The sequence below is a fragment of the Anthonomus grandis genome, unplaced genomic scaffold (assembly GCF_022605725.1).
Source record: "Anthonomus grandis grandis unplaced genomic scaffold, icAntGran1.3 ctg00000979.1, whole genome shotgun sequence".
NCBI classification, from domain to species: Eukaryota; Metazoa; Arthropoda; class Insecta; order Coleoptera; family Curculionidae; genus Anthonomus; species Anthonomus grandis.
The window spans coordinates 1-20,400 of NW_026088639.1; the positions used below are offsets into that span (position 1 = coordinate 1).

The 20,400-nt window shown below is 32.7% G+C and overlaps 1 long non-coding RNA gene across 1 annotated transcript; it reads right to left on the reverse strand.

The window, feature by feature from the left end:
- Window positions 1-2,379: 2,379 nt before the first annotated feature.
- LOC126749971 (uncharacterized) lies at window positions 2,380-3,451 on the reverse strand. Its single transcript, XR_007665512.1, has 3 exons — window positions 3,303-3,451; window positions 3,101-3,244; window positions 2,380-2,842 (listed from the first exon to the last, which is right to left on the reverse strand). It is a non-coding gene; the product is annotated as an uncharacterized LOC126749971 (long non-coding RNA).
- Window positions 3,452-20,400: the final 16,949 nt, after the last annotated feature.

Genomic DNA, 20,400 nt, shown 5'->3' on the forward strand with positions numbered 1-20,400 from the left:
TATAACCGAAATTTTCGTAAGCCATACAGGGCGAGCAATAATGAACTTTACCCATGAAGGTCCGACCTAAAAATCACATTTTATTTAATAACTTTTTAGTGGTGGCACCTGGACCATTTATATTCTCAGGGATTAAATACTTTGATAACCCCAGTATTTGTGTAAAATTACAATCTTCCAACTTTAATAGGTTCTGAGCAATTCGAATTTTCGCGTTTAATTCATTTGCGGCGTCCCTGTACATGGTGAAAAGATCAAACAACATCTAAAGGATCCGAAATTTTGTTTTACAACACATACTAAAATTTCAGGGTTCCAGCGATAGTACAAGTACCCGAAAAATGCGATTTTATGAAAAAAGTCCATTTTTTTGCGTTTTTGCAGGTAATTGGAGGTGTCAACCTAAACTCTGATGAAATGGCTGGTGGGAACAATACTTTGACGCATGGTGGATACAAATTTTTTGCTCGTGACAGGTGGCCGGGACTTGGTTGGGTTTTTTGTAAAATTATGAATGAAAATGAACCGGAAACGATCAGGGAAAGGAAGCACCGAATCAGAAAATGAATGGGCTTTCCGAATCTGTGCATATCATTTGGGGAAATTGTGTATTGCGGCCAGGAAAATTCGGCAAACATTTTGACGTCTTCGAAAAATGCCGTTTTTTTGAAATGTCAGTGGTTTTATACCGGGGTGAGACGAAATGAAATTTGCCCGATTATTTTATTAAAATTATTCGAATATATACACGGGTCAGTCGTAATGATCTATTTAATTTAAAATAAAAATGTCGATATTAGGTGAGTTTTTACTATTTAATTTATTATTAATAAATGTTAACAATTCTTAGACATTGCTTTTGGGATATAAATAAAATTTTTTTGAAATTATTGATTTTTAAGGTTAGTCGAGTATCATAACTTTTTTGGTATTGGTGCGATTTGGTTGAAATTTGGTACCTAGTACCTATTTCGGATAAGATTAATAAATTTTTACAGATATTTGACATGACTACGTTTTAGGGTCACGTGACTACCTTAACTTTCTTCCTATTTGTCCGATTTGATTGAAATTTGGTATTTGGGGTTTATTTAGGATACAATTATGAATTTTTCACAGATATTTGACATTTGACTTCCAGGTCACGTGACTATTGTAACTTTTTTGCTATTGGTCTGATTGGGTTCAAATTTGGTATTTGGGCTTTATTTAGGATGCAATTATTAATTTTTGACAGATATTTGACATTTGACTTTCGGGTCACGTGACTATTGTAACTTTTTTGCTATGAGTCCGATTGGGTTCAAATTTGGTATTTATGCTTTATTTAGGACACAATTAATAAATTTTAACAGATAATTGACAAATTATATTTTAAAGTCACGTGACTTTCATAATTCTTTTGCTATTGTTCCGATTGGGTTGAAATTTTGTATTTGGGCTTTATATAGGATGCAAGTAATAAATTTTGACAGAAATTTGACATGTTGAATTTTTTAAGTCACGTGACTTCCATAACTTTTTGCTATTGAGTTGATTGGGTTCAAATTTGGAATTTGGGGTTTATTTAGGATGCAATTGTTGATTTTTTACAAAATTTTAAAATATTAACTTCTAGGGTCACGTGCTTAGAACATTGAAAGGCTAGAAGTAGCATGCCGTGGAACTATGGGCAGGTTTGTTTGCTTGCAACATCTCTGATGCAATGATGCCAAGTGCTTATAGAGAAATGGCAAAAATCACTTTATATTATCATAAAAATTTTCAGTTGTTTCCGAAGGCACAAAACAATACTACTTCTCCCCTTTAATAAAATATCAAGCATTTTTAAAAAATAAATTTGATAAGATACTCTATATTGAAGTCAATATAAGTTAAATAAATGAAAATAAAGTACGAAGAAACGTGAAAACGGTAATGGCATCGCAACGCCGCTCGATCGCATTGTTGATGTCACCGATACAAGCACTCTTTACCAGTGACGTCGTCAACAAATATTTACCTGATAAATTTTTATTAATTATTAAAGAGTTTGAGTATAAGTAATATTACCATTTATGAGCTATTTATGTGTTTTTTTTAACGGACTTCATTAGAGGAAGGTCCTAATAAAAGGCAGCATTTTTGTCAAAGCATTTTTATGGAAATTAAATATTTTATTAATATAATATTATAGATTTCTTAATAAATCATGTTTTAAGACACACATTTTTAACATTTTGCAAAATTTTATTGTTATTGTTATATTGGACAAAACTCAGTTTTACATCACTTACTTATATCACATAATATATACTTCTATGGTGCTGACTTTTTTACAGGGACAGTATTGCTTCAGCGAAAAAAGTTAAAACTACAAGGATGTTCAAATTGTGAAGGAGTTGCAGGTTTTTTGTAGGTTATAAGATTTTTATTATAAGTATTTAGCCTGTATAATGGTTTTGAGACATTTAATAGTGACCTATATAATACCTAATACCATTTATTATATCATATTAATTTATACTGAAAAACAAAGCTAAGAATAAACACTATGTACAATAGATTAGATAGTTTATTAATAGTAATATACAAACAAGTACTTTTACAAGTCAAATAAAATATGTAGTATGTTGGGCTTTTTCGAAAATCATGTTATTATTTTTTGTTAGTATGTTAGTATTTTAATAATGACTTGAGACATCTAATTCAATTTCTTTGGCGCAAATTTGCTTGTTGCAATCCTCGAATTTTAATTTTTTGTTCTTTATTTTTTTTCCATAATCTGGTGACAAGTGATTTAGCTTTTGAAACGGTGGAATCATCAGTGCTTAGGTCCTCAGGATATCATTTTGATTTTGCCCTAGAATAATATACATAAAAATATAGTATTACCAAAATTAAAAAGAAAAAATTAAAAAAATGTATTATGATAATCCAATTGATCAATAAAATGTATGTTATTATAAGGAAACTTTGTAATATCATACATTTGATTAATTGCATTTAATTAAACAAATATAATACAATAAAATACTATATTACTTTTAAATAAGATATATAGAATAGGATGATACATGGCATAAAACTAGTACCTAGTCTATTTTGATTGTATTTTTACCTTTTCCTTGGCAGAGTCAGGGAATGTGTAGCAGTTAAACAAAAACGGCTTGGATGAGAAATAGTAATTGTTGACCTAGACCCCACGGTTACTGTAGAACTATAATTCTCAGATGCAGTTATTGTTGATGATGAATGATCAGATCTGTAATTATACAAAATTTGGTGTATCAAGAATATTAATCTATTTTAATTATCCATACTTGTCTATATTAGCTTCACTGTTTGTACTATATACTGTTTTGAAAGCTAAAGAAGTTTTTGCACTCTTCAGGAAAGCTACCCCTGCAGCTTTGAAGGGTAAATCACTTGGTAAATTAACTGAATTATTGGCTGCTGTGTTTTTAACCAGTGCATCAGAAATCCTAGTAAAAAAATAGTTTTACACACATACCTAATTTAATAAGTATTAGTTATAAATAAAGCTTATATGAGTAACACTAATACTTTTTGTGACGAAGCTGTATGTTTTACAACATAGCCCAAGCACAAGTTTTAAAAGGTTGTTTTTTTAGCTTACATAATGTAGTAAATAAAAGAAGCAAACCTTTATCAATAATTTTAAGGTAAAATATAGTCATACTCTATAAATATACTAGAAAAATATATTTAAAAAAAATTACCTTTAAGGTAGAGCTGATTTTTTTAATAAAGTCTGGCTACTGATAATATTATCTCCCTTATATCACTTCTAGGGATGTGATTTGAACAAACAAATATGTTCTTTTTAATTGTGTTGATTTCCATTAATGAAACCCATTGTTCCCTTTGGGCGTAATCATTAGGCAATCTATAATAAGTATTTGATATTCAATCAAAAAGCAGAAAAAAATTACAGTAATAAATTGATATGTGGTGCCAATTACTATATATATTATTGTAAGTTGCAATAAGGTAAAACAAAAAAAAAATATGGAACAAATTTTAAAGAAAGACAAAATTAACTTTATACATAGATATCAAACTATATATAGATAGGTACATAGGTATTATGCCATCTTTCTGCCAAAACAACAAAAAAAACATAAAATCCTGCAATAAAACCAGGGACAAAATTCTAGTTTTATATTTTTTATAGCCTATTGATAGATGAATATGTTCAAAAATATATTTAGATTTAAAAATATAAATATTTTGGTATTTTACACACACTTTCACATTCAAGTTTTTATTAGGTTTATATCTATAAGATCCCCTATTCTACGTTTATGATGATGGTTACCCCATGATGTGATGTTATGAAAGTATCGGTACTTACTTGTGAAAAGATCGGCATGAATCGCCTTTTTACCATGATGCGGCACAAACGACACAAGTTTTTGCTATCCTAGCAATTTACAAAAACACTAAAATGTGGCCTTTTTTCCTTTTTAAACCAAAAATGAAAGAAAATACACGAATCCCGAATATAAACAAAAAGCCGTTTGACAGATGACACAACGCGTATGGCTTAGGCGCTTAAGCTTCGGTGTTGTCGCTTCAAATTTTTTAGAAGCAGTTTTAGGGATAAGAATGTTAATAATTTTGTTTTTTTTTTGCTTAAGGATATTATATTTATTCTTAAAATAGGTTAATTGTAGTATTTATACTTTTTATTTTAAATTTTTCTATAAAATACAACACAAATAAGTTAAATTAACGTTATAATGTTTGTTAAAATATAGCTAAAAATTTCCTCCGTTGGAAATTTGTGTCGACTTGACAACAGAGAATCGGCACATATGTTTGTAAATAAAACACCCCTCTTGCCCCTGTGCACATGTTGGACTCAAACAAAGTTGTTGTTTACTAATTCTAGCCTTTCAATGTTCTAAGGTCACGTGACTATCAACATTTCCTATTCGATTGAAATTTGCTATTAGATGATATGTATATATTTATAGATAGTATTTTGTATTACCCTATTCCTTTTATCTTAACTAATTAAATTATTTCTTAAATTTGCCTTTAAAAAAAAAATTAAAAAATCGTCGCTTCGAATACATAGGCTTTAAAGGGAATTTATCTTCTTTCATAATATTGTAGCATTATTATAGATTTTGAAAAATTTTGTCATTAAGCTTTTTCATTACTTTTTGAATGGTCTTTAGCCGGAAAAAAGAAATTTTGAATTTGGAGCATGTTCTGAAAAATTTTCATTTTGGCCCGGATTTTGTTTGAAAATCGATAAATGCAAATAAATAGGTTTTCTGTTCATTTTAGAGTCAAATCGATAATAACCTTTTTGAAAGGTATCCTGAAGTAGTACAAGATAGAAAAATAAAAAGTTAAAATTTTTCCATAGGGCTCTTGATAATTCGATATTTATGATTATTAGTTTTTTACAATTTTCTCCGATTCTGTGATAGCTATAATCAATTCGTTTTAACAGTCGAATTCCTCGTAATATTCCCGAGAACTTTTATTTAAGAGAAAAAGTTGTCAGAGTTATAGTTTATTTAGAAAAAAATAAAAACCATTTTTTCGCAATTTTTCATGACTATACCCCTGTCGATTTTGGAGCAAAAAAAAAATTTTTTTTCTTGGGTTTTTTTTACTGGAAATTGCCAACTTAGGGCTTACATTATAAGTTGTCAGTTATCATTTTAAAAAAAAAAATTCTACCGTGGGAAAAAACGAGTTTTCTTTTATTTTTTTTTACATTTTTACTAATATCTCGACTTCTATAGCTTCGATTCAATTCGTTGATGGTTTCTTTTATTCTTTATTCTCCTCCTGTTAATTCTTTTTATATTTTATTACAATTGCCTTTCGGAATAAAACTGAAAAATTTTAAAAATCGACGTAAATACATAGACTCTTATGGGACCTAATATTTCTCTTTATATTGTGGCACTCGTATAAATCATGGAAAATTTTGGCATTAAGCTTTTTTACTAGTTTTTGAATGGTTTTTAACTAGAAAAAAGAAATTTTGAATTCGGAGCATATTTTGAAAAAATTGTCATTTTGACCCCGGATTTTGTTCGAAAATCGAAAAATGCAAAGAAATAGGTTTTCCGTTCATTTTAGAGTCAAATTGGTAATAATCTTTTTTAAAGATACTCTGAAGTAGTACAGGATAGAAAAATAAAAAATTGAAATTTTTCCATAGGGCTCTTGATAATTCGATATTTATGTTTAATAGTTTTTTCCAATTTTCTCCGATTGTATAATAGCTAGAACCGATTCGTTTTAACGCACGGATACCTCGTAATATTCCCAAAAACTTTTGTATAAGACAAAAAGTTGTCAGAGTTATATTTTATTTACAAAAAAATAAAAACCATTTTTTCGAAATTTTTCGTGGGTATACCCCTTTCGATTTTCGACCAAAAAAAAATTTTTTTTTTTTGGGTTTTTTTTGTGAAAATTACAAGTTTAGGGCTAAAACTAAAATTTGTCATAAATTATTTTAAGAAAAAAAATGATACCGTGGGAAAAAACCAGTTTTCTTTTGTTCTTCCCCATTTTTTTACTTATATCTCGGCTTCTATAGCTTCGATTCATTTTATTTATGGTTTTTTTTATTTCTTATTCTTCTCCTGTCAATTCTTTTGATATTTTATTACTATTACATTTTAAAATAAAAAGAAAAATTAAAACAAATCGACGTAAAATCCCGTTTGTTCTATTTCAATAAATAGACCCTTATGGGAACTTCTCTCTGAATTTGATATTTATGGTTTATTTAGGGTACAATAAATTATGACAGATAACTGACATTTAAGTTTCAGCCTAGGTCACGTGACTACCGTAACTTTTTTGCTATTGGTCCGATTCTGTTCGAATTTGGTATTCAGGCTTTATTTAGAATACAATTAATATACTTTCACAGATATTTGAAATATAAAACAGTATATTGACACACAACGCGACTATATAACAAATTATGGTTCTTTGAAGCATGATACCCCAAAAACTGGTCCTCTCTTTCCTTGGCAGGTAGACGTTAGCCTCCCTGACTCACCTAAGTACACCTGATAATTTTTGATTGTTTTTTTAAATTCCCTTATGGCTTTTCACAGACAAGACCTTAAGGTTCCAAACTGGTCCCCACGGACCAAAAGTATAGGAGCGAAGCGACTATACTTGTTTGGATGTGCACTGATAACGCCAGACGTCGCGACGCCCATCAAAACCCGCGAAATGTTTCAAATCGCCTCTGAACTTTCCGAAATTATTCCGAAAAATTCTATTAACGATTTAGTAATTAACTGAATAATTTTTGCGTTTTCAATCACATTATAGATATCATAACTCGACTATACTGATTAATAATATGAGACTATAACGTTTAATATGACGCGATGTTTTGTACAATTATTTGCTCCCATATGAGCCTATGGAATTTTAATTGCGATGCACCGGATAATTTTAGATTGATACAAGTGTCAATAGTCCTTGCAATGCATCATTTTTTTTATCATTGAATATTAGTAATGTTTCTGCGGTATACACTCAATCAGCAAAATCCCTAAACATTTCTTAGATATTCCAGGAACATCTTGTGCTTATATATATACGTATTAATGTCATATATTGTTGTAAAATGTTTCTTCCAAAAGTTTTTTTTACAAAAAATATTCCAAAAAACTGAAATAAAAATATAACCTAATATTTCAATGGCTTTGATGGAATCACTGTAAGAACCAGAAGGAAAATTAAAATGGCTTTAAATGCCTGGAATAAAATTAACAATCATTCTTGAAGAAGACTTTTTGGAGAATTAAATATAACTTTTTCCAGGTAGATTATTCAAAAAAGTTTTTAAGACTTTTCTATAACTTTTTGAGCAATTTATCGATTTGCAAAAAAAACTCAATTTTCAAAAAAAAAAAATATAAAAATTTTTTATTCTATATGATTTGCTCTATTTTTGTTTAGGAATCCAATGCTAAAAGAACATTTTCCATTTTCCCAATATTTTTCGAGAAAATAAGGGAAACTGTTTAAAAGTTTTTTTTTCAATTTTCTAGTAAACAGTAAAACTTAAAAAATTTTCCATTGCATCTCATGCACATTGGCATTCTAAATGACTTTTGTCATGACAATTTTTTTTCCAGCTAATAGTTTTCTCGCAAAAAAAAACAAAAATTATGAACATTTTCCCATAGGTATCTCTTTTATAAGACGTTTTCGAAGCCTTTTGGGCGAGTTATCAATTTTCATTAATAATAGACCCTTTATTACCCTTCAAGTTTTGCTCTCATTCTTTCCCTTTCCTTTCACTACTGTTCCATTTGTAGGTTATTAAAGCCTTAAAAGACATAAAGTTATTTAGGACCTCTATGGTTAAACCTTGGTATACTAAGGGTTTACGAGTATCTGGGAAAAATATGCGCTTCTTTTTTTACATTAGGAAATACGCTATGAACAATGCAACATTTTTAAATTATTATAACAGATAGCGCAAGATTTACAGAAACTCAATCAAAATGGCTAAGTGGACCTACTTTCAAAGGAGGATAAATAATTCCTCCAACAGAGCAAAAGAGTCTTGGAAGATTGTAAATGAGCTAAAGGGCAAAAATAATGTCTTGGTTATTCCAAGTACCTTAGATTTCAATATCCTTAATTCGTTCTACTGTGATATTGCTAGTAACCTTGCAGCCAAACCCTCACAAAAAATAGATTCCAGGAGCTATCTCAGCAATGTGGTAGTAGCCGAATCTTTCTTTTTTGCCCCCACAAGTGTAGAAGTGCTTAAACAGTTAATGGTTAATATTAAGAATAAGAGTTCATCAGGTTGGGATGGGCTTTCTCTTAAAATATTTTCTGCTTTACCTCTTGTTGCTTTGCAAGTCTTGGCCGAGTCAATTAACTTTTCATTTATGTCTGGAGTTTTCCCAGAGTGCTTAAAAAGAGCAATGATTGTTCCTCTTTACAAGGGTGGCGATCGCGACTGTCCTTCTAACTTTAGACCTATAGCGTTATTGCCTACTTTAGCCAAGATAGTGGAACGGCTCGTTAAGGTGAGGATGGTTTCATTTTTAAATAGGTTTGGCCTATTGAGTCTTCAGCAGTTTGGCTTTCGTGAGTCTGTGAGCACAAATGATGCTATCTATAGCTTTCTAGAGCACCTGTACAATCGACTGAATGTTGGTGAAGTTGCAGCAGCGATATTCTGACTTATCCAAGGCATTTGACTGCGTAAGTCACAGAGTGCTGCTAATGAAACTGGAGCTCTATGGTTTCAGAGGAACTGCCCTTGAGTAGTTTCGTTTCTACTTATCAAATCGTGTCCAGGCTGTCAAATTTAATGGTGGTATCTCTAAGGAACTTAATATAAATGTGGGTGTTCCGAAAAGATCAGTACTTGGTCCTTTACTTTTTCTCATTTATGTGAACGATCTGCCACAACTGCAGGTAACTGGCAAATTTACATTGTTTGCCGATGATACCACCATCCTCTGGCACGACCCTGATGTTTCTCAAATGGAGGTCAATATACGTGCAGATTTGTAAAAAATAAAAGACTGGTGTGATGCAAATTTTTTGACATTTAATGTTTCCAAAACAAATATCCTTAATTTTAAATGTAATACAAATGATATATGTTTAAATAATAAAGCCGTCACCATGCCACCGTTCAGAAAGTTTTTGGGTCTTTCCATAGACAAGTTCCTTAAATTTGAAGACCATATTGTAAATGTATGTGGAAAAGTCTCATCAGGCTGCTACGCCCTAAGGGTTATTACCACCAGTCTTAATTTCTCCAGCGCCAGATCTGCATACTTCGCGATTATCGAGTCGCACCTTCGATATGGAATTTGCTTTTGGGGTTCATGTTCAAATTCACTTTTTAGTTCCCAAGAGGCCAAGCCTCGTGACTTATGTCGCCCGCTTTTTGTAAGTCATAATATTTTAACCCTGTGTTGTATTTTTATTTTGGAAACAGTTTGCTTAGTTTTTATAAAATATAAACAGGAACTCCACTTAGGAAGCCACTATAATACGCGACAAAATTATTTGTTGAGGCTACCCATTCCTCATTTTGAACTTGTCCGTAGCTCTATCATATATGGAGGTAGAAAGCTGTGTAATAAACTTCCACTAGAAATAAGATAACTTAAAACTGAAAAAAGCTTACGTACAAGGACGAAAATATTTCTTGCTAGTCAAGCGTACTATAGTTTAGGTGAATTTTTTAATGATTAGAATTTAAGTATTTTTCAAAGTTTTATATAATTTTATTTTATTTTAAATTAATTTCTCGTTTTTATTCCTTTAACATACAGTCTATTGGTTTTGTCTACAACTTCTATGTTTATATTGACAATAAAGCATTTTTGAGTTTGAGTTTGAGTTGAGAAACTTTAGTTATAGCTACCATGGAATGCGACGGTGGTACTATCCCCAAAAAAGATGAATTATTCAAAGTGAAAAAGAAGCAAGAACAAAAAAACAAAGATGCTGAGCAATTACTCTTTAAAACTGTAATACTCTAACGCAACGCACATTTCAGGAACCAAAAAATACTTTACTAGCGATTAGATGCTATTTTCACGCCTTTCTTTAACTCTTTACATGTGACAATAGAGATATTTCTGAAGGGTTGGAAAATCTGTTTAATCTTCCTATTAGATCTCTCTTTTTAATATATGAGGTACCCCCATTCTCCCCGGATTTTATTAATACTCTCAAATCTATGGAGGGTCGATTCTTATCCAAAGAAAACCCTTATTTCTGTCACTTTCAACACCTTTTACTTTCCACTCTAATTACGCCATCAATTATACAAACAAAAAAACATTTTTTTTAATATGATGAGAAGGAGAAGGAAGACGGGCTTTCTTAGAATACTTAGCAAATATAATTAAAATTCAATGAAATTCTCGGTGAAACATATGGAAAACGTCACGTAAGTGTGTGGTCCTGGAACATTCTGAATAGTTTTTTAAGGTCCACATTTTATTCTTAAATCACTATCTTACGAGTCTCAGATATCGTAAAGGTGAAAGCTGAAAAACAAATAACTGACACTGAATTGATAGATAAACCCGATATCGACAAAGTTATCCCCATATATTCCCGTTTATGTGCCGAATGATCCTGGCCAGGACAGGGAAATTTATAATTACAAAGCAATTAGTGCTAAAACGACGAGATGCGACCTGCGAGTATCTACTAAACTCCAATAATTTCACGTAATCGCAATAGCGGACAGCAAATAGTCCTGTTGCTGACACACCGCACCAATTCGGCCTTTTCGATTTAATATAAATAACCCGTCGTTTTGCGCCAGGTGGAAACTATTTTCGTTTTTCTACGTTTCGGATGAGTTTATTTTGTTTTTAAACCGTTTGTTATTTATTTGTGATGACAAATAAACTTGTACGGTCCCTTTCGAAATACTCGTACACTTCTAAAACACTAAGATTTTGATGGTTTTTATTTTTACACAACTGTTTTTAAGTTGAATTATTTATTAAATGCAATTTAATGAACCAGACAGGGTGATTTCAGCAGAAAAAACACCCGAAATTGCTGGTTTGGAACTTGTGGAAATTGTCTTTTCGGACATTTCACCCGATGTGAGTGAAAATATATTATTTTATTGCCATTGTTTAAGATATCTGAAGAGAAGGATTTGCTTGTTATTGTAGACTTTCCTATGATTTTCTCTCGCACATTCAAGTATTGCAAATATTTCTAAATTTTCAATGCATTTTTTTTCTTCTGCTGACAATTCATGTCTATCGGAACCTTCTTTATAGTAAATGTCAAAAAAATTCTAAACTTTTTCATCCTCCCTTAAAAGATTTTACTTTGATTGAAATTTATCATCTAAACTGTAATAAATAAAGTCTAATACTTATTTAAATGTCGTAATGCTGCCAACTTTTACTCTGTATTATATGATTGTTCCAATATGTTTTTTCCCATAAAGAAGTCATTTTTGAGCAGTCAATATCTCTAGGGAGGTAAAAAATCATATCTTTGACCACAAATTATACAATCTGGTTTGCTGGCTGATTAAATAAAATTTAGCCTATAATACTGAAAAACTCTTGAGGCTAATCTGAAGAAGATTTTTTAAGAAATTTTGGTTGTTCAACAACACGGTTTGTCAGTGGTGGTTCAGTTGATACAACCTTTTTATATAATATTAACTCCATTTCATGAATGCCATTTTAGTAAAGCCCTCGCCAAGAATCACCATTTTAGACATATATTTTTAGACGATAGAGTTTCTTCCTTATTTAATACGTGCATAATGTATCAGCATCTTTTTTTAAACGTATTTGTTTCATTGATTGCTTATCAATAGTCATACCAGATTTTCATTTGTATATCAAGAAGCTTTCTTAAACGCAACAACTAAAATATCTAATTCGACCCTATTTTCCACAATCTTTTGTTAATAATAGAGGCAGAGGAAGTAGAGTTACCATTGAACGGGCAGTTTTAGTATGTCAAGATTGTATGCCACAAATTGTTACCAAAGAAGCATTGGACAAAATGTTAATTTTGAAACTATTGCAAGTCATTGGATCCATAAAATTACTGAAATTATTGACAATCAGGTTGCTGACCGATTCATTAATTTTCCAAATATAAGAGATGAGAGACAAATTAATAAATTAACATTTATAGAGATATCCAATTTCTCTTCTTTTATAGGTCCTATTGATTGCACCCATGTTGCCATATTAAAACCAAAAGTGGATGAACACAACAAGTTTTTGTAATTTTCTATGAATTTAATTATTATTTCTCAATGGATAGTGGTGGTTTTAAACGATATTTTTTTATTTAAAAAAAATAATATAGGCATATATTTAAATAAAAAAACACGGAGGCGAAAAAAATTAACAAAATAAATTAAAAATTCTTAGTGTTTATCAATATAAAAGACAAGTGACCTTTCCATCTGTCAAATATTAGGGAAAATAACAAATATATACTAAGAAACCTAAATCAAATCGAATAAAACGAGTTTAATCGACGATTGAAATTTAGAATCACTTTTCTCGTCACGACTCGCTCGCGATCGAGTCGTGATTTTAGAATCCCAGCCCTGGACTCCTAATGCACATGACCAACATACCCAAAAATGACCGCTGCCTGATGGCCGCCATTTTTATAGTGGTTGTGTTCTTTTGATGTTGGTCACTCTGAACCTTTTCAGTGTTGCCAACAAAAAATATATTAAATAATGATAATGAAGTTGACGACGCTGACGTTTGACGTGTGAGTATAGCGGATTGCTTAGTTTTTGCCGATTTGTAAACGACGCTTGGGTACATCGTCTGCAACAGGCGATGTAGCTTCCTCCTTATTAAACACGTGGATAATGTATCACCATCCCCAATTTAAACGAATTTGGTTCAAATTTGGTTGAATTTGGTTTCTCAAAACCGAATTATTGTGAATTGTGTGTCTGTGTTTATTATAGAATAATATATAAAGTTATATTAATAACAAACCCTCATAAAACATAGAAGGAAAGTAAAAGATGTAATAGTAAAAATAGAAAGAAAATAAGTGTTTTTAACCTAATTTGTTAAGTAAATACAAGCAAAAATATAAATAAAGATCACCATTTTCATGGTATTAGGTTTAATAAGATTCAAGTTTAAGTTTATATTTATAAGATTCAAGATTATCAAAATAATAAAACAAATATTTTAAAGTCTGTGTATCTATCAATCTATCCCAAGTTAATTGAAACTTTGTATCATTTTATGTGAGGATTACTTTCTTTCATAAATTTTAACGAAATTCTTAAAGAAGTACAAGAAAAACCATAGATCTAACGCAACTATCTTAGATTCTTAAGTAAATGTAACTTTTTATTTTGTAATTTTGAAAACATAACCTCTCAAAAACTTTAATTGTTTTGTTTCGCTACAATGGCACAACTGAAATTTGTCAGAGTTACCAACATCAAAAGGACACAATCACGCAAAATGGCGGCCCCCTAGTAGTGGTCATTCACTTTTCATTGAATTGGCAGTGCAGGTATATTTATCAAGTTCGTGATTGTCCCTTTGTAATAAAAGTTTAAACTTCTTTAAATGAGTTTTAAAAATCGGCTTATAATTTCTTATTACATTTGAATTTAGTTTTACTGTTCACTTAGTGATAGGAAGGATCTACTACGATCTAGCCCAATTCATGGGAAGAGCATATTTATTCATTTGAGTAGTAATGAATTACTTATTTGATAATTTGCTTACTTTAAAATATAATTTTAAGGTTCGGCACTACAAGCAGGGATCAGAATCACAAAGAAAGTCGAAGATTGTATTTCACAATAGTTGCGAAGAACAAATGATGTTTTTTTTTAAAACGTTTATTTTTGTTTTGTTTTTTAGACATATACATGTTTTGTTTAATACTTTTATATATTTTTTTATAATCAATATTTTTCCAGTTTTTATAAATGAAACACTTCCTTAGAAAATGAGTTCCTGGAGCGTTACAGTTTTAGAATAATGCAAAAACCAAGAAGAAGGCTAGAGACCGATATAAGGAGTGCTAGAGCAGCTACCTATTCATTACTCACTAGAGAGCGTAGAAGACAAAGACTACAATTCACTCGTGAACATGTTGATTGGGAAAATAAAGATTGGGAATAGATGATATATTAAGCGATGAATCCAGATATTGTCTTTTTTTCTGACGATTGACGTAATAGAGTGTACTGAATGCCAGCAGAACGATATGCGTCGTGCAATATAGTGTGAACCGCTAGTTATTATGGCGGCTCAGTAAATTACAGACATTTTAGAAGAGCATGTGCTCCCTGTGGATGCTACAGGAGTACCAATCGCTACCATGGAATCCAATAGAGCACATCCCCAAATAACTTGAGTAACCTTCATTTAATATTATTAGAAATTTTGGGTCAGATAGACCAAGATCCAATAAGGTCCCCAATTATCAGTATGAAGGATCGTTGTCATGCCGTTATAAACGCCAGAGGCGGAAATATTCGATACTGGCTTTTTTTAGATCTCAGAATATATATATTTTGTAATAGAATTATTTGATTTATTTATTGGTATAAAATTTTAAAAATGTAATTTTTAAGATCATGCGTTAATTTTGGTGCGCAGTGTATATATTGTTACAACGTTGCCTTACTACGGCCATACTACTGTCTTGGCCAAATTATTCTAATAGAGTTATATTCGTTTTTTATATTGTTTTATGCTAAAATGTATACAGAGTCAATTAAAATTAGTGGTCAGGAAAGATAAAAATGTCATAACTTTTTTTCTGGTTACTTTTGAATTATTTGGATAGTAAAATTAAAAAGAAAAAACATTTTTACATAAAAAAGATACTCTTGTCTTATGGAATCCAGTGAATCCAGTGTAATCTTAATATTTATTTAATTACAAAATATATAGAAGAAGCCTTACAAAATATATAGAAAAAGCCTAGATTTTTTTTAATATAAAATCTTAATCTAGATCTGTACCGAGTAAAAACGTAAAAAAGAGCTTTTGTTTTAATTACCTTATCCCACCCTGTTTACCCCCGAAAGAATGCAGTTCATCCTATTTTACTTGGCCATCAGTCGCCGACTTTATCAGCATTTTCGTTTCGAAATTAAAACCGCAGGATTTTAAATTAGTTTTTAATCTGAGCGCTCCAATCTGTCTGTCTCTTTGACATTATAGGGGCCACGCATTTAAATTAAAAATAAAGATTAATTGAAGAATTTGTTAGAAGGGATGAAAAGAGGAGTTTCCTCACCATCAGATAGTTTCACACTACTGTGTATATTTAGATTTAAATGGCTTCGTAAATAGGAACAAAGTAATTTATTTACAATGAAGATCTATTGTCATTGCCCAGCAATATGCACGTTAAACCGCTGGTCGTTTCAAATAACTGCATTTTAGTTAGCTACCTTTGACGTTTCGGAATCAAATAGATCGACATTTTTCCAACCATCCCGCTTCACAATACTCGATATGCCGAAAACAAGCCGATCCGCAGTATTCATCAAATCAATTAGTATTCATCGAATTTCCAATGGCCTATAATAGAAAAAAATGTATGAAAGAGTCAAAAAGCACCGTCAGTGTTTGGTTTCGACAAATTTTTCGCGCCCGATGCTATTCTCGATCATTTTCTGTGTGTTTTTAATTATGTAACAAAAACAAGCAGTTTTTTAATAAAATATTTTGGTTATTTAATTGAAAAGTTTGTATTTGAGAGATATTAATGTTTCCCCTGCATATTTTTCGATAATTGTGAAAGCTCCTACAAGAATCACCATCATCTACTATAGTACGCTCATTGTTCATATCTGTACAAATGAGTTTAAACCCATAGAAGTACAGAGGAATTTTCCTGAAATAACTGATTACAAAATTATTGGAGGGCAAATTTGCATTAATACTTTCAGGAATAAGCGTACCGGAAAAAAATAAATATTACGAGAATAAAATTGATCAATGTAAAGGTGATAGTCGCAACATCTGGAGGACATTAAAGGTTTTACTGGGAAGTCACAATCTACTGATTTTACGGATGTTTATTTTGTTGCATATACAGGCTGTATAAGGAAAAATTTATAGTCAATTTTACATAGTGTAGCATTTAATTTTAAAATATGAATTTCGAGCTATGACGTCATACGTGTTTACAGTTACAGTATAGTATCCCGTTTTGTTAGGTTAGTGCATGGGTATGAAGGTTGTTGGCGGGGAGGAATAGTCTGCCACCCAAGATGGTCGACAGTTTCTTATTGTCTAATTTTTAACGTACGTCAAATGTGTCAAATGAAGTCTTTTTTTTATATTCCCTCATTATTTTATTCCCATTTTAATATGCCCTTTGAGCTTCCATAACCTTTGATAACCGGACATTTTGGGGATTTAGTGCTTTCCTCCTGTGTGGCCATATATGTATAAATTACCTATTTATACATATAAGTGTGTATAAATAGGTAATTATAAATGCTAACCCTCATTATTTTATTCCCATTTTAATATGCCCTTTGAGCTTCCATAACCTTTGATAACCGGACATTTTGGGGATTTAGTGCTTTCCTCCTGACAATGAATAGAAATCGGGTATTTTTTAATAAATGTGTGGCCATATATGTATAAATTACCTATTTATACATATAAGTGTGTATAAATAGGTAATTATACATAAATGTGTATGGCATTGTCTGGAAAATTTTTAATTGGCATGGGTACAGTCACAGTGACAGTTTTTAATGGATCGTAGGCAACCCAATACACTCCTCATTAATGAAATATTTATTTTTATAAATTATAATGTTAATATTTGTATAATTTAATAGAAAATATTATTTAAATAAAAGAATAAGGTTAGAAACGGATTTATTTGGGCCTAAAAACGATCGAGGTCGCCTTTGGAATGGGAGCGAGGTAGTGCGCACGCTCGCCGTTATTTTTTTCTTCAATTGTTTTTAAAAAGTTTGTGTTCTTTCATGTGTGGATGGTGCGGTGACGAAAATTTGAAAAAAACAGGTAAAAACGCATTAAAACTGTTAAAATTTTATTGAAAATTATTCTGCGAGTTGCTCCGATCGTTTTGGTGTAATTTTCACGAAGGGGGCTGCGTTTGTTCAACCCCTAGAGGTCAAAAACGGTTTGGCCTATGGGGCACCACAAAAAACCGGATTTTACCCCTAAAAACTGTCATTACGCCCCCGGGGGCTTATAAAACGGGTTCTAAAGGGCCCGGGCTTCATTTTTATATACTTTTAAGGGGGGCGCAGGTAACTTTCGTTCTTGATCAATGAAAGCGTTTTTGGCAAATGCTTTCGCTTCTGTTCATTGTCTTGCGACGATCCAAGAATTTCACCTCTAACGTCGCAATACGAATGCCCCCATCATCCGTTCCTATTAAGTGTTATAAAAAACTTTTCTATCTACTACTACTACTACTACTAAGGTATACTATTATACCCTTTAAATTTGGTACTATTTATGAATTGATGACCCACTACTACTTATTTTCATAGAAACACATACTTTCTTCAGTGATAGACGTTTTTTCATTCATTTCACTAAGATGAGCCGGTAGTTTTATATTTATGAACCACTACTTTTTTCAGTGATAGACTTTTTTATGCATTTTTAATAATTTATCGACATTGTTATTTGTAAATTTTAACAACACAAATTTGGGTGGTTAAGTTGATTTTAATTGGATTTGTTTCAGTTGGGTTAGGTTACTTTTAGTTGGGTTTAATTTTGTTAAATTGGGTTGGGTTGGGTTGGGTTGGGTTGGGTTGGGTTGACGAAGGGAAAAAAACAAGCAGTATACGCAGGCGTCCCGCAAGGGTCGGTGCTTGGGCCCACGCTGTGGAACGCAATGTATGATGACATAGTTGAGTGGATTGATAGAGTGAGCGGAGTGGAGGCGGTGATCTATGCAGACGACCTGGCTTTACTCATCCTCGCGCTGACGGAGGAGGAACTAATGAACACGGGAAACAACGCTCTGAGCGTAACACAGTCCTGGATGAGACTCCACGGGCTAGATCTGGCGCCGGAAAAGACCGAGGCGATTACGTTTGGGTGGAGTTACAAAACAAGAAGGATGACCAAGTTTAAAATGGATGGCAAAACAATCACCCCAAGTCGGAGTCTCAAATATCTGGGGGTCACGCTTGACTATATGCTGACTTTCAACAAACACATAGAAAACATAGTCAAGAAAGCAGACAAAACAGTGAAGGCCCTTAACGCATTACTCCCGAACGTCGGAGGTCCACCCTGTACTAGGCGGCTGGTAATGGCAATGGCAGTACAATCAATTTTAACGTATGCTGCACCTGCATGGAGTACAGGATTGGTCTATGCTAGGAATACAAGTCGACTTTTATCGTGCCAGAGGAAAATGTCCCTTAGATGCTGCATGGCGTACCACACGGTGTCGGGGGAAGCGGCAGCGGTAGTTTCTGGGACACCGCCTATAACGTTGCTCATAGGCGAACGGGATAGAGTCTGGAGGAAAACAAAGCAGGCACGGGAACAAGCAGCGGGAAGCATAGAGTTATCAGACGGAGTAAGGGAACGGATCAAGAAAATGGAAAGGCAAGAGACAATTGATCGTTGGCAGGAAGCATGGAGCACCGGGGGGAGTGTTGCAAATTGGACAAGGCAACTTATTCCACAGATTAGACCGTGGGTGGAAAGAAGATATGGAGAGGTTCAGTACGCAGTCACACAATTCCTTACAGGACACGGGTGTTTCGCACAATATTTATATAAGTATAAGAGAAAAGACTCCCCAGCTTGCATCTATGGGGACTGCGAGTTCGACACGGCAGAACACATGCTGTTTAAATGTACCCGTTTTGACAAAACGAGGCTGGCAGCAGAAATCGAAATTGGGGAAAAACTGACAATTGAGAACCTGGTTGACACTATGCTAAGAAGCAAGGAAGACTGGAATGCCGTGGAAAAGATGATGAGAAAGATGGTACAGGACAAAGAAAGAGAAGAAAAGCTCATATAGGATACAGAAGGCAAATTAAGCTGGAGGGTGTCCGATGTTAGGTCCAAACGGACGGTGCCAGACAGCCCTCCAAGGAGCTATTTTCAAAGAGGAAAGGGTTTTTAGTGGGTCGGTAGACCTTTTTTCCAACCCCACACTCCCCCATGCGCCAGATCGCCAAGGCATGGGGGGTAGTCTGCTAGCAGATTTTCCCAAACCTCTCAAAAAAAAAAAAAAAAAAAAAAAAAAAAAAAAAAAAAAAAAAAAAAGGTTTGGGTTGGGTTGGGTTGGGTTGGGTTGGGTTGGGTTGGGTTGGGTTGGGTTGGGTTGGGTTGGGTTGGGTTGGGTTGGGTTGGGTTGGGTTGGGTTGGGTTGGGTTGGGTTGGGTTGGGTTGGGTTGGGTTGGGTTGGGTTGGGTTGGGTTGGGTTGGGTTGGGTTGGGTTGGGTTCCCCCTCGAGAGCCGCTAGACCTTGACGCTGGTGGAGGGGGCTCAGACAGCCGTCCAGCCTTGAGCACGAAATGCTCAAGAATGGACGTCTGTCTGCTAAGGACGGCTCAGGCGCTTCCAATGAGGCGTCTCCAAAAATGTTTTCCTAAATTCTCAACCACTTACCTTTAAACGTCATCCTTCTCCCACGGTTGGCTGCCTGGCAGCAACCATTTCTCCCCTCCGACGCTATTAGGAAACGAGGGCTAGGAGGCTCCTTCTTCTTTTCCCCATCCTTTCCACACCTGAAAAAAAAAAAAAAAAAAAAAAAAAAAAAAAAAAAAAAATTAAAAAAAAAAAATAAAATAAAAAAAATTAAAAAAAAAAAAAAAAAATAAAAAAAAAAAAAAAAAAAAAAAAAAAAAAAAATAGACCTATCCTAAAAATG